Here is a 15,283-nt window from a genome sequence, read left to right on the forward strand (position 1 = left end):
GCCAATGACTGGAACGAACTACAAAAATCCCTGAAACTGGAAACACTTATCTCCCTCACTAGCTTTAAGCACCAACTGTCAGAGCAGCTCACAGATTACTGCACCTGTACATAGCCCACCTATAATTTAGCCCAAACAACTACCTCTTTCCCAACTGTATTTAATTCTAATTTATTTATTTATTTTGCTCCTTTGCACCCCATTATTTTTATTTCTACTTTGCACATTCTTCCATTGCAAAACTACCATTCCAGTATTTTACTTGCTATATTGTATTTACTTTGCCATCTTGGCCTTTTTTGCCTTTACCTCCCTTCTCACCTCATTTGCTCACATTGTATATAGACTTGTTTATACTGCATTATTGACTGTATGTTTGTTTTTACTCCATGTGTAACTCTGTGTCGTTGTATCTGTCGAACTGCTTTGCTTTATCTTGGCCAGGTCGCAATTGTAAATGAGAACTTGTTCTCAACTTGCCTACCTGGTTAAATAAAGGTAAAATAAAATAAATAAATAAATAAAATCTGTCCATTGATTTCATCACTGATCTCCCCTCCTCTGATGGTTTCACCACCATTTTGGTGGTTGTGGACAGATTCTCAAACTCATACCGTTTCATCCCTCTCTCTGGTCTCCCAACTGCTCTCCAGGTCGCAGAGGCATCGTTCCAGCAGGTCTTCCGGGCACTATGGCCATCAGGAGGATATTGTCTCCGATCGTGGTCCCCAATTCACATCACGTGTATAGAAGTTTTTCAAGGAGAAGCTGGGGGTCACGGTCAGCCTCACTTCCGGGTACCAGCCTCAATCTAACGGTCAGGTGGAGAGGATGAACAAGGCGCTAGGGAGGGTCCAGAGGAGTCACTGCCAGGACCGGCAGGGTGAGTGGGCCCGATTCCTTCCTTGGGCTGAATATGCCCAGAATTCACTTCGTTACTCCTCTACCAGGCTGTCTCCCTTCCAGTGCGTCCTGGGGTACCCGCCGGCCCTGGCTCTGTGGACCCCGAGCCAGGCAGACGCTCTTGCGGCGGACGAGTGGTTCCGGCATGCAGAGGCGGTTTGGAAAGCTGTCCACGTCCGGCTCCAATGCGCCGTCCGCCAGAAGAAGAAGCAGGCGGACCGCCACCGCAGTGAGGCTCCCATAGTGAGGCTCCCGTGTTCCATCCTGGTGATCGCGTCTGGCTCTCCACCAGGAACCTCCCGCTCCGCCTGCCCTGCTGGAAACTGAGACCCCGGTTTGTGGGGCCATTCAAAGTCCTCTGGAGGGTCAATGAGGTAACTTACTGATTACAGCTCCCCACTAACTACCGGACCCTCTTTTCATGTTTCCCTCCTCAGGCTGGTGGTTCCTGGTCCCCTGGCTAATGCCGTCCCCCATGACACCCCTCCGCCTCCCCTGGACGTCATGGGGTCAGATCCAGTACCTGGTGGACCGGGAGGGGTATAGTCCAGAGGAGCCGTGCTGGGTTCTGGTGGATGCCATTTTTGATGAAAACATAATCAGAGAATTCCACCTTCGCCATCTGGACCAACCTGCTCCATGCCCTCGCGACCGTCCTCCTGGCCGTCGTCATCCTGTGGCTGGAGCAGCGTGTCGGCGGGGGTACTGTCACATCTGCTCCCCCTCTTCTGTGTCAACGTTGCTGGTCTACTAACCACTGGTCCTGGCAACCGATCATTACGCACACCTGGCAACCTTCATTACACACTCCTGCGCCTCATCATCAGACACACTTGGACTTCATCACTTCCCTGATTACTCCCACTTTATCTGGCACTTCATTGTATTCACCACTCAGGCAGTATTGGTTATGTTATCTTGTCTGCCATTTTGTATTGGTCTACGTTCGTTAATATTAAACTCACTAACTGCACTCGCTTCCTGACTCCTTAAGTCGACGTTACACTTATTGAAATAATGCATGTCATAACAAGATGCCAAGCTCCTCCTCAAACCTCTTTCGCTCTCTCCCCACAGGCAAAATTTCAGTGGCATCTTGCGCCCTACATTTATCTGTCCAATGCTTGTAAACAACTATAGCTTGCCTGCTTTATATCAAGCTGCTCTATCCGCACAGATTGGTGAAGTAATTTTATGTTGAGCTAAATGTATAAAATGTCAATTTCAGCGGTTTAAAAAGAAACAATATAAATTGGTACTTTTTGAGGGGTTCAAAACTGTTTTTTTCTGGTCAGAACAGTGGAACAGAACAAAGAAATGAATGGTTCTGTTTAGAATGACACGATTGGAAAATAATTTCAGTTCCAACCACTGATGTGAACCATTGGATTTATAAATCTTACCTGACATAGCTTTAATGAATTACTCAGGGCTAATTTCCCCAGAGATTAAACCGCAGCCCACATGAAGATCCCAACGAGGGCGTCAAGGCCAGTTTGTCAGCCTACACAACGAGTCAACCTATCCCTCTCACCAATTATGACAAGTATTTTTTTTTTTTACAGCTCGCTATACGTGATACATGTTTGAGTTATCATTCGTCCTTACCTTATTTCTCAGTGTGGATTTCCCCTGTGTAAATCCAGTCTAGTCCCAGCCTTCACCCTCTCTCTGATCTCCACGTAAAGTACAGAAACATCAATATTTGCTAATGAGCATCTGAATGTCTGGGGTTGTAGGAAGAGTATGTGTGACTGGCTGGGGTCATGGTGAAAGGGGACAGTGGTTATTAATTAAGCTGTCCATTCCTCTCCATGAACGCACTACCCCTCTTCCCCCTCACTACCCCTCTTCCCCCTCCTCCCCCGCCTCCTCCTATCCCCAAAAGCCCTCCTCATCCAACCAAGCGATGTGGTGGCCATGTCTGCTGCCTAACATAGAGACCAGACCAGCACACTCCCTCTGACACGTCACAGACACACACACAATTAGTCACAGGAAGTAAGACTTGGATGAGGCACAAGTGAATAAGTTGTAAGGCAAGGCATTCATTGGATACAGTAGTTAATGTTCACCATAAATCATAACGAACACAAAAATGCTATGATGCTGTGTTTAGAATGTAATTATTTACAGTAGTACCTATAAGGCCTATAGACAGACACACTGGAATTGCTCTCCTGGCTAGGCCACCTATTGTAAGGTTTGCTTATACAATATACTGTAGCGTAGCAAGAAAATATAAGGAAATAATCATTGTAGAGCTGAAGAAAAAAAATGTATTTTGCAGGTAGACATGTTGGCAGTCTCAATTCAGATAAGGGATCCTCTTCATAAAATATTGTTCAAGGGTGTCTTGATTTGGAGCCTGGTGTTAGTTTGTTTAGCCAATGCGTTACAGTAAGAAGTAATTCCCCTCACTGCTTTTTAAAAATGTTTATTTCACCTTTATTTAAGGTCCTGGAGTGGCCTAGCCAGTCTCCAGACCTTAATCCCATAGAAAATGTGTGGAGGGAGCTGAAGGTTCGAGTTGCCAAACGTCAGCCTTGAAACCTTAATGACTTGGAGAAGATCTGCAAAGAGGAGTGGGACAAAATCCCTCCTGAGATGTGTGCAAACCTGGTGGCCAACTATGAGAAACGTCTAACCTCTGTGATAGCCAACAAGGGTTTTGCCACCATCTTTGTAGTAACTGGGTGTACTGATACACCATCCAAAATGTAATTAATAACTTCACCATGCTCAAATGAATATACAATCTCTGCTCTATTCTTTTACCCATCTACCAATAGGTGCACTTCTTTGCGAGGCATTGGAAAACCTCCCTGGTCTTTGTGGTTGAATATGTGTTTGAAATTCTCTGCTCGACTGAGGGACCTTACAGATAATTGTACGTGTGGAGTACAGAGATGAAGTAGTCATTCAAAAATCTTGTTCAACACTATTATTGCACACAGAGTGAGTCAATGTAACTTATTATGTGACTTGTTAATCAAAGTTTTACTCCTGAATTCTTGTAGGCTTTCCATAACAAAGGGGTTGAATACTTATTGACTAAAGACATTTCAGCTTTTTATTAATTTGTAAAAATGTCAAAAACATTATTCCACATTGACATTATAGGGTATTGTGTTTAGTCCAGTGACACAAAGTCTCAATTTAATCTATTTTAAATTCAGTAACACAACAAAATATGGAAATGTCAACGGGTGTGAGTACTTCTGAAGGCACTGAATGTTGTGCCCAATAGAAATGAATGGTAAATAATGTGTTTCATTTTGGAGTCATTTTTATTGTAAATAAGAATAGAATATGTTTCTGAGCACATCAACATTAATGTGGATGCTACCATGATTATGGATAATCAGGAATGTATTGTGAATAATAATGAGTGAGCAAGTTACAGATGCACAAATATTATATTTCCCCAAAAATGCTAAACTCCCCTGTTATTGGTAATGGTGAGAAGTTAGCATGAACACACTGCAAATGCATCCAAAAAGTTTGTAGAGTCACAAGCTTTATGTGTTCATTGCGTGCTTGGAATATGGGACCAAATACTAAACTTTTGACCAAATGTAATACAATATAAATGAATTTGTCCAAATACTTATGACACCTTCAAATGGGGGGACTACAAATATAAAGTGCATTCATTTCTAAACGGTTAAACAGTACGCATGAAACTACCCTCCAATAAAAGGTGACTTTCTCTTCTGTTGCCTCATAAAACATTTGATCTCAAATCTAAAATACTGGAATACAGAGCCAAATTAAAAGTTGCAGCTTCACTGTCCAAATAAACACGTAGGCGAGTGTGTATTATGTAGAAGCTTATAGAGACACTGGGGCCAATTCCAGACTCTATTCTCGTCACAGCTTTCCTCATACTACATCCAGCTGTGGATGGTCAATCACCGACCATTTAGAATCCCACCGTACCTTCTCCACTATGCAATCTGGTTTCCGAGCTGGTCACAGGTGCACCTCAGCCACGCTCAAGGTCCTAAATGATATCATAACCGCCATCGATAAAAGACAGTACTGTGCAGCCGTCTTCATCGACCTGGCCAAGGCTTCAACTCTGTCAATCACCGCATTCTTATCAGCAGACTCAATAGCCTTGCTTTCTCAAATGACTGCCTCGCCTGGTTCACCAACTACTTCTCAGATACAGTTCAGTGTGTCAAATAGGAGGGCCTGTTGTCCGGACCTCTGGCAGTCTCTATGGGGGTGTCAGAGGGTTCAATTCTCGGGCCGACTCTTTTCTCTGTATATATCAATGATGTCGCTCTTGCTGATGGTGATTCTCTGATCCACCTCTACGCAGACGACACCATTCTGTATACATCTGGCCCTTCTTTGGACACTGTGCTAACAAACCTCCAAACAAGCTTCAATGCCATACAATAGTCCTTCCATGAGCTCCAACTGCTCTTAAATGCTAGTAAAACTAAATGCATACTCTTCAACCGATTGCTGCCTGCACCTGCCCGCTGGACTAGCATCACTACTCTGGACGGTTCTGACTTTGAATATGTGGACTACAAATACAACTACAAATACATAGGTGTCTGGTTAGACTGTAAACTCTCCTTCCAGACTCACATTAAGCAACTCCAATCCAAAATTAAATCTAGAATCAGCTTCCTATTTCGCAACAAAGCATCCTTCACTCATGCTGCCAAACATACCCTCGTAAAACTGACTATCCTAACGATCCTTGACTTCGACGTTGTCATTTACAAAATAGCCTCCAACACTCTACTCAGCAAATTGGATGCAGTCTATCACAGTGCCATCCATTTTGTCACCAAAGCCCCATATACTACCCACCACTGTGACCTGTATGCTCTCGTTGGCTGGCCCTCACTACATATTAGTCGTCAAACCCGCTGGCTCCAGGTCATCTATAAGTTTTGCTAGGTAAAGCACCACCTTATCTCAGCTCCCTAGTCACCATAGCAACACCCACCCGTAGCACGCGCTACAGCAGCTATATTTCACTGGTCATCCCCAAAGTCAACACCTGCTTTGACCGCTTTTCCTTCCAGTTCTCTGCTGCCAATGATTGGAACGAACTGCAAAAATCACTGAAGCTGGAGTCTTATATCTCCCTCACTAACTTTAAGTATCAGCTGTCAGAGCAGCTTACCGATCACTGTACCTGTACACAGCCCATCTGTAAATAGCACACCCTCAACTTCCTCATCCCCATATTGTTATTTATTTACTTGTTTGCTCTTTTGCACCCCAGTATCTCTGCACCCCAGTATGCTATGGCTGAGGGAAGGAGGTTCTCACCCAAGATTTTGACGTCCCTTTGATGCGGTGAAGTTGTCCTGTCCCCTTAGCAGAAAAACAACCCCAAAGCATAATGTTTCCACCTCCATGTTTGACGGTGGGGACGGTGATCTTGGGGTCATAGGCAGCATTCCTCCTCCTCCAAACACGGCGAGTTGAGTTGATGCCAAAGAGCTCCATTTTGGTCTCATCTGACCACAACACTTTCACCCAGTTGTCCTCTGAATCATTCAGATGTTCATTGGCAAACTTCAGATGGGCATATACAGTGCCTTGCGAAAGTATTCGGCCCCCTTGAACTTTGCAACCTTTTGCCACATTTCAGGCTTCAAACATAAAGATATAAAACTGTATTTTTTTGTGAAGAATCAACAACAAGTGGGACACAATCATGAAGTGGAACGACATTTATTGGATATTTCAAACTTTTTTAACAAATCAAAAACTGAAAAGTTGGGCGTGCAAAATTATTCAGCCCCCTTAAGTTAATACTTTGTAGTGCCACCTTTTGCTGCGATTACAGCTGTAAGTCGCTTGGGGTATGTCTCAGTTTTGCACATCGAGAGACTGACATTTTTTCCCATTCCTCCTTGCAAAACAGCTCGAGCTCAGTGAGGTTGGATGGAGAGCATTTGTGAACAGCAGTTTTCAGTTCTTTCCACAGATTCTCGATTGGATTCAGGTCTGGACTTTGACTTGGCCATTCTAACACCTGGATATGTTTATTTTTGAACCATTCCATTGTAGATTTTGCTTTATGTTTTGGATCATTGTCTTGTTGGAAGACAAATCTCCGTCCCAGTCTCAGGTCTTTTGCAGACTCCATCAGGTTTTCTTCCAGAATGATCCTGTATTTGGCTCCATCCATCTTCCCATCAATTTTAACCATCTTCCCTGTCCCTGCTGAAGAAAAGCAGGCCCAAACCATGATGCTGCCACCACCATGTTTGACAGTGGGGATGATGTGTTCAGGGTGATGAGCTGTGTTGCTTTTACGCCAAACATAACGTTTTGCATTGTTGCCAAAAAGTTCAATTTTGGTTTCATCTGACCAGAGCACCTTCTTCCACATGTTTGGTGTGTTTCCCAGGTGGCTTGTGGCAAACTTTAAACGACACTTTTTATGGATATCTTTAAGAAATGGCTTTCTTCTTGCCACTCTTCCATAAAGGCCAGATTTGTGCAATATACGACTGATTGTTGTCCTATGGACAGAGTCTCCCACCTCAGCTGTAGATCTCTGCAGTTCATCCAGAGTGATCATGGGCCTCTTGGCTGCATCTCTGATCAGTCTTCTCCTTGTATGAGCTGAAAGTTTAGAGGGACGGCCAGGTCTTGGTAGATTTGCAGTGGTCTGATACTCCTTCCATTTCAATATTATCGCTTGCACAGTGCTCCTTGGGATGTTTAAAGCTTGGGAAATCTTTTTGTATCCAAATCCGGCTTTAAACTTCTTCACAACAGTATCTCGGACCTGCCTGGTGTGTTCCTTGTTCTTCGTGATGCTCTCTGCGCTTTTAACGGACCTCTGAGACAATCACAGTGCAGGTGCATTTATACAGAGACTTGATTACACACAGGTGGATTGTATTTATCATCATTAGTCATTTAGGTCAACATTGGATCATTCAGAGATCCTCACTGAACTTCTGGAGAGAGTTTGCTGCACTGAAAGTAAAGGGGCTGAATAATTTTGCACGCCCAATTTTTAAGTTTTTGATTTGTTAAAAAAGTTTGAAATCTCCAATAAATGTCGTTCCACTTCATGAGTGGTTCCACTTCATCCCACTTGTTGTTGATTCTTCACAAAAAATACAGTTTTATATCTTTATGTTTGAAGCCTGAAATGTGGCAAAAGGTCGCAAAGTTCAAGGGGGCCGAATACTTTCGTAAGGCACTGTATTTCCCTCATTAAAATGCAAATCAATTTATAACATTTTTGACATGCGTTTTTCTGGATTTTTTTGTTATTATTCTGTCTCTCACTGTTCAAATAAACCTACCATTAAAATTATATACCGATAATTTCTTTGTCAGTGGGCAAACGTACAAAATCAGCAGGCGATCAAATACTTTTTTCCCTCACTGTACAGAATAAAAAATATTCCAAAGCATGAATCCTGTTTGTAATAAGGCACTAAAGTAAAACTGCTAAAAATGTGGCAAAGAAATTAACTTTATGTCCTGAATACAAAGCGTTATGTTTGGAGCAAATCCAGCACAACACATCACTGAGTACCACTCTTCATATTTTCAAGCATGGTGGTGGCTACATCATGTTATGTGTTTGCTTGTCATCTGCAAGGGAGTTTTTTAAATAAAAAGGAAAAAATCCTAGTCTGCTTTCCGACACACACTGGAAGACAAATTCACCTTTCAGCCGGGCATTTACCTAAAACTAAAGGCCAAATATACACTGGAGTTGCTTACCAAGACTACATTCAATGTTCATGAGTGGCCTAGTTACAGTTTTTTGTGAAATCGGCATGAAAATCTAAGGTAAGACTTAAAAATGTCTGTCTCGCAATGATCAAAAATCATCTTGACAGAGCTTAAATAACTTTTTAAAGAATAATGTGCAAATATTGTACAATCTAAGTGAGGTAAGCTCTTAGAGACTTACCCAGAAAGCAGTAATCGCTGGCAAAGGTGATTCTAACATGTATTGACTCAGGGGTGTGAATACTTATGTAAATGAGATATATCATTTTAATGTTGAATACATTTGCAAAAAAATATTTAAAACATGTTTTCACTTTGTCATTATGGGCTATTGTGTGAAAAGTTTGTAGTCATAAGCTTGATGTAAACTCAGCAAAAAAATAAACATCCCTTTTTCAGGATCCTGTCTTTCAAAGATAATTAATAAAAATCCAAATATCTTCACAGATCTTCATTGTAAAGGGTTTAAACACTATTTCCCATGCTTGTTCAATGAACCATCAACAATTAATGGACATGCATCTGTGGAACGGTCGTTAAGACACTAACAGCTTACAGACGGTAGGCAATTTAGGTCACAGTTATGAAAACTTAGGACACTAAAGAGGCCTTTCTACTGACTCTGAAAAACAACAAAAGAAAGATGCCCAGGGTATTTACACATTTTAAGTTTGCTGAAAATAAACGCAGTTGACAATGAGAGGACGATTATTTTTTTGCTGAGTTTAGTCATTGCTTGCTAGGAATATGTGTCCAAAAAATAAACTTTTAACTAAATGTAATACACTATAAGTTAATTTGTCCAAATACTTATGACACCTTCAAATGGGAGGACTAGCTACATAAAGTGCATTAATTTCTAAACGGTAAAACAAATATGTATGAATATGCCCTCAATATAAAAGATGACATTCTGTACTGTCACTTCATATAAAACATTTGATCTCAAATCCAAAATGCTGGAGTATAGAGACAAATTAAAAGTTGTAGCTTCATTGTCCAAATAAATACGTAGGGGAATATATATATATGTTTTAAAAAAACAAGCGTTTAATCATTAATGGGTCTGTTGCTCCATCCAAAGAGGCCCTTCTGAGTCAATAGAACAGACAGTCGATCTGAAATAAACAGGACCTTTGCGTTTGACTGCTGCCTGTTTGTGGACTAAATAGCTGCTCTGTGTCCAAGGGCTTTGGAGGTGACTGGTTTGTGATAGCCTGATGAGAAGGACACGTAGTGGGTCTGAGAACCATGTAACGTGTACAGTAGGCTACTGTATTTTCTCCACTATTACATAGATTGTATTGCTTTCCAGTGGTGTTTTTGAGAGAGGGTATGGTTACCGATAAGGGTGCAATTTCCATTGGTTTATCGTGGTGGACATGTTGTAGTGTGGCCATAACCAATACACACTGCTACAGATGCAGCATTTGTTGGGGTGTCACAGCAAAGCACAGACAAGTGTTGAATGGCTTGCTTCATATACGGTATAGTATGGCCCTCAAAAAATAAATCACCCTTATTTTTGTAGTGTACAATATGCTATCTCTTTTCACTCCTCATGCACGTTCACCCTTTCTCCTTTAACCTCATGTTTAGTTATTGATTGTGAATGTAAAAGCTGACTGTTTACTATTTTGAACCTCCTCCTAGGACTGTCGCAGAAATACCAGTGAATATGAACCGATAACAAGGTCTGTAACCTTGAACCCTTCTCAGGTCTATCCGTCAGAACAACTTGTTAACATACTGTACAATAGCAGATAACAAGAATATAGCAAGCTGACACAGCATTCCCCTCTGAAAATCTCTGCAACTAGTCTTATACAGGATAGAAAGAACAAGTAATAGCCTATGTTGAAATTACACGCTTCAATTCATTATTTTTCATTCCTTATATTCATCCTGAGTTACTGCTTGAGCATTCCACTTATAGTAGCCCATTTTAAATCAGGAATTACAATTATTAACAGTGTTTGCCTACACAAATTACTGTAACCTCGGGGCGGCAGGGTAGCCTAGGGGTTAGAGCGTTGGACTAGTAACCGAAAGGTTGCAAGTTCGAATCCTCGAGCTGACAAGGTACAAATCTGTCTTTCTGCCCCTGAACATGCAGTTAACCCACCCAAATAAGAATTTGTTCTTCACTGACTTGCCTAGTAAAATAAAGGCAAAAAATAAAGTGTCCCACTAATTTGCTAGTTATCAATCAATGTGAGAATGAAGCAGCTTACTGATGGATGTAAGTGTTCAGGAGCAGATAAGGTGAAGGATGTTTACTGAGAGATGGGAAACAGAGCGGTCTGTGGAGTTGTCACATTGATTCAGAGAGCTAATTTGAGCCACCAATGTAAACACACAGCTTAGTGTTGATTGTAGAGTGGCCATTTTGTGTCATAGTGACAGATAAAGACAGTCCAACTTCCATGGGAAGAAACCAGTGTGAATGTGGTTTTTATTAATGCGTTCAATTACTCATGGAAAAGAGTGTTACCTTCAAACCACACATGGAATTTACCGTAAGGCCTTGTGGTTTCTTTGACCTTGTGTGTGAGGTCAGATTGAGGTGTACAAGTTGGAGTGTAAATAATTAAGTTCACACAAGTCTGAAAGCAGCTTTGCCCCCATTTACAATGGGACAAATTGTGTTTCAAACTGTACGATTTATTTTGAAATAAAACAATTGACGAATTGCACTTGATGGTGGATTTACCACAAAGAACTTTGAAATGAACAATCAGTGGTGGAATGAAAAACAACTTGGTTTACATTACTCAATGATCCATAGTTAAGACTTGTTCAGTGTGGTTACTTTTTTAAACAATAAACCTCGAATAGATCATATTAGGTTAAAAGCTGGCAAATCTGAAAATAGTCAAGTCCATATATTAAATAAACTATTCCGCAAACAATAGGATAAATAATTATATACTGTTCCAAAAAACTAAACAATCCAAGTATCACTGATTTTATAGTCCAAAAAATAGCAATAATATTTATCCCATATAATGTTGACTAAAATGTAATTGCATCAATAGATTGCAGTAGTTTGAGGAGTAGTCAATCTACCTCTTATTTACATTCAGAAAATGTTTAAACATTTTTGGGAATAAACATGAATATCAAATAGATCAACAGTAGATGATTGCATGATGATATGTGACATCAACCCACTCCATGAGATATTGAATTGGAGAATATGTGCAGTTTTACCTTCCACAGTACATTTGTCTTACTGAGAGCTTACAGCACCAACATTACATATAGCAATGCTGAAAATAGTGCATTAAAGGGGAACAGTGGGACTAGGGCCTGCTAAGGCATGGACAGCAGGCTGAATGCTGTGGTAGAGTGTCATCACTGAACAGTAGCAAATCGGTACAAGCAACAAAAAAGGCAGATCATTTTAACATTGTGGTCTTCTTATTGGAAAGCAAACCAGTCACATTCATGATATGCACATACCCATTAGTTGCATAGCTGACACCAAACAAAGCTATTTACATTAAATTAAAAGGTAAGCCACACTACAGTAGGTTTCATCTGCACTTACTGTGCAAAGGAAGTTGTTCAGCAGTTGTAAGGAAGAGAGAGAGCGGTATGACAGAAGTGTTCTGTTTCTTTAGATTCCGATAAATTGAGTTAAAAACATGTTAGTGTATCAAAACCATGTGTCGTAGAAATTCTGATGTGGTATCCATTTATGAATATTTGTATGTTTGATTGATCTTGCATTTGATCAATCGGTTTTTATGTACAGACCAATACTGTATAAATGAGTGCTTGATCAATAAAAATTTGATGTTGATTTGATTTATAATGACATAAAATATGAATGTATTAATTTGTCATGTCTGATGCTGCCTTCAAGTGCTGTCGGAAATGTGGAATTACAAGGTTCCGAGTTGGAAATAACTACTTGAACAATCCTCAAAGTGGGAAAGTGGGGATAATTGGGAAAGTGGGGATCATTTTGATTCGCAAGTATATGAGTTGTGACATTTAATCACTGGCCTTTCCCATGATAAATCAAAGCCATTTTTCACATAGTTAAACTTTGACAATGTGGATAATGTAGCTAGTTTAACATTATTGTTGAAAATGTTAGTAAGCTAGCTTACTTTATTATTATCAATGTTAGTTAGCTCATCTAGCTAGCTAAAATCTTATTGGTCTGATAATTGTTCTGACTTCAAAACTTGAACACAATTATGTCGTTTTTTACGACTTTACAAATGGGAAATATGAGATTATATATTATACCCAAGTTGAATACATTGAATACATTCAAGTAGCTGAATATATATATTTTTACATCAAATATTGTAATGAGTTCCTATCAGACAAATGTGTCTAATTTGTCTCTGATACGACAATACTTACTCAGCCTCCGGCTCAATACTTTGTAACTGAAAATGTGACCTCATCATCAGGGACCACATAATAATGAAAAGATTTCTTTGTATGAGGTAAAACTGTCAAATGGACAAAATGTGACCCGTTTCAGGAAGCTAGGCGTAAGTCACACGTCACTACTTCACAGGAGAGGCATTTTAACGGAATTATTACATCAGTTTTTTTGGACAGAAATGCTTTCTGGAACATGTGAAATTTCACATGAAATTTCCTTAATAACAAACTTGTATGCCATCTGTAAATACGAATAAAATTGTTAAATTACGAGCCGAGTCAGTTTAGCCACGGAAAAAGCCAGGAACCTTCCCGCTAGCCATGATTGGCTGAGATAATGGATGGGCTGGACATGCTAAGAGATGAGTTCAGATTGGTCTGCCATGTAGCACGTTTCTGTCTTTAGCTAACTTGAGCTGCTCAGTATGTGTAGATAGTCCTTGCTACCACAACTTTTTTGAAATATATAACATTAGTCATGGAGAACTGCACAAGTTGTGCTACTGCTCTCAACAGCATTGCTGCCCAGAATGTAGCTGGTCCTATTGACAAAGATCAGTGGAAAAAAGTTGTGATGGACTACTTTCTGTACACAGTCAGTGTAAACCGGAGGGACTTGACACAGCAGGCCAAACAAGCTGTACAAACAAAACAGAAACGACACAGTACGTCTTATTAAAAGGGTTCCAGTCTGCCGTGAAGCATTCATCCATGTATACAGGTAAGAGTCTAGCTACATATTATAGGTTTCTAATTTTGTCAAAGCTGTTTTCATTGCAAGTTAAAGCCTACTGTTAGCTAGCTAGCGAATGTTAGCTCGCTGGCTCGCTAGCTAACATTACAGTATGATGATCTGTGTAGTAATATTATTCATATTTCAGAAACCATTTGCATTGCTAGTTATAGCCTAATGTTAGCTAGTTAGCTAACATTTAACCAAGTTGGTTAGCTTTGGCTACTTGCAGATTCATACTACAGCATTTCATGCATGGTAGGTAGGTAGCTATGATAATCCGTTTGTATTACTAGTACTATGGGTTTAGTTTATGGTTCACATGTCTAAACAAAATACTCCAATTTGCCAGATGATTACATGAACCATCAAGTTAGCCAGGTGTGACTGGGGGTGATTACAGCCATCTATTGGATTTCATGAACATGTGTACCTGTCTAGACAAAAGTGACTGGACAATTTTTGATATTGCTACTATGCAAATACGCAAGTAACCATTTACATCTTCTGTATCCTGTGCATGTGACAAATAAACTTAGATTTGATTTGATATAGTGTGTGTTTACAATAGACAGTAATGTGAAGAACAGCATGACCTGTACCAAAGTCAGATTAGGATATAGGCCAAGGACTAGATAAAGTGTATTTTTACCTGGTGTTTTTCCTTATTGTAGGCTACTACTTTCACCACTTTTAGTCTTGAAATCTTTGGTTGTTTACTACACTACCTTACTCACTCTGTTTAGCACATGGCCTCACATGTGAATCATTAAAGAGATGGGTGGGGCTTAAGAGGGTGTAAACAATGCTGAATAGGTGTAGACAAAGGGCCATTTTCTCAAAAGTGGGGTTAGAAGTTGTTCGACTTTCAAAGCAGAATGACTTTCCCATTGTTCCTCAACGGCAGAGTATGATGTGCCATTTTGTAGCTCTGACGCTCTACTTTTATCCTATGTAAAAAACACATTTTCAAATTTTGCAACATAAGTCCGAATAGAGGTGGTCGTCACAAATGACCAAACAACAACAAAAGGTCAGTTTGTGGTAAATGATAGATGCTGTAAATTCTTTTGTAACTTCTCAGAAGAATGACCACTGATAGTTCTGCCGGGCTGTGTGAATTTCTTCCTTCACTGGACGTTGACGTGAAGGGGAAGTCCTGCAGTGCTGCTCAAGTGACTGTGCCACCCTATTCCCTGTAGTAGTAGTGCACAGTGAATAGGGGGTCAATAGAGATACTTTTGTGTCCTGGTTCTATAACCTTTTCCAGAAGTGGGCATTTGCACACTCCATGTCATGGATATAAAAGCATAGGATTGGTGTAAGCAATGACTGGAGGGAGTTTCCACCAGAGGAGACATGTGGGTGGAGCTATAGGAGGACAGGTTCATTGTAGGAGTTGGAATGGAATAAATGGAAAGGTATCAAACACATAAAATATATGGAAACCACATGTTTGACTTCGTACCATTCATTGCATTCCAGCCATTA

At 40.4% G+C, this 15,283-nt stretch overlaps 1 protein-coding gene across 3 annotated transcripts in view; it reads right to left on the reverse strand.

The window, feature by feature from the left end:
• Window positions 1-2,639, reverse strand: part of nr1h4 (nuclear receptor subfamily 1, group H, member 4) — a 35,737-nt gene extending 33,098 nt beyond the window's left edge. For all 3 annotated transcript variants that reach the window (XM_020456869.2, XM_020456866.2, XM_020456864.2), the window contains exon 1: window positions 2,512-2,639. The gene's annotated coding sequence lies outside the window, so the exon portion shown is untranslated. The remainder of the gene's footprint in view (window positions 1-2,511) is intronic.
• Window positions 2,640-15,283: the final 12,644 nt, after the last annotated feature.

Source organism: Oncorhynchus kisutch, linkage group LG22 (genome assembly GCF_002021735.2).
Source record: "Oncorhynchus kisutch isolate 150728-3 linkage group LG22, Okis_V2, whole genome shotgun sequence".
Taxonomy (NCBI): Eukaryota; Metazoa; Chordata; class Actinopteri; order Salmoniformes; family Salmonidae; genus Oncorhynchus; species Oncorhynchus kisutch.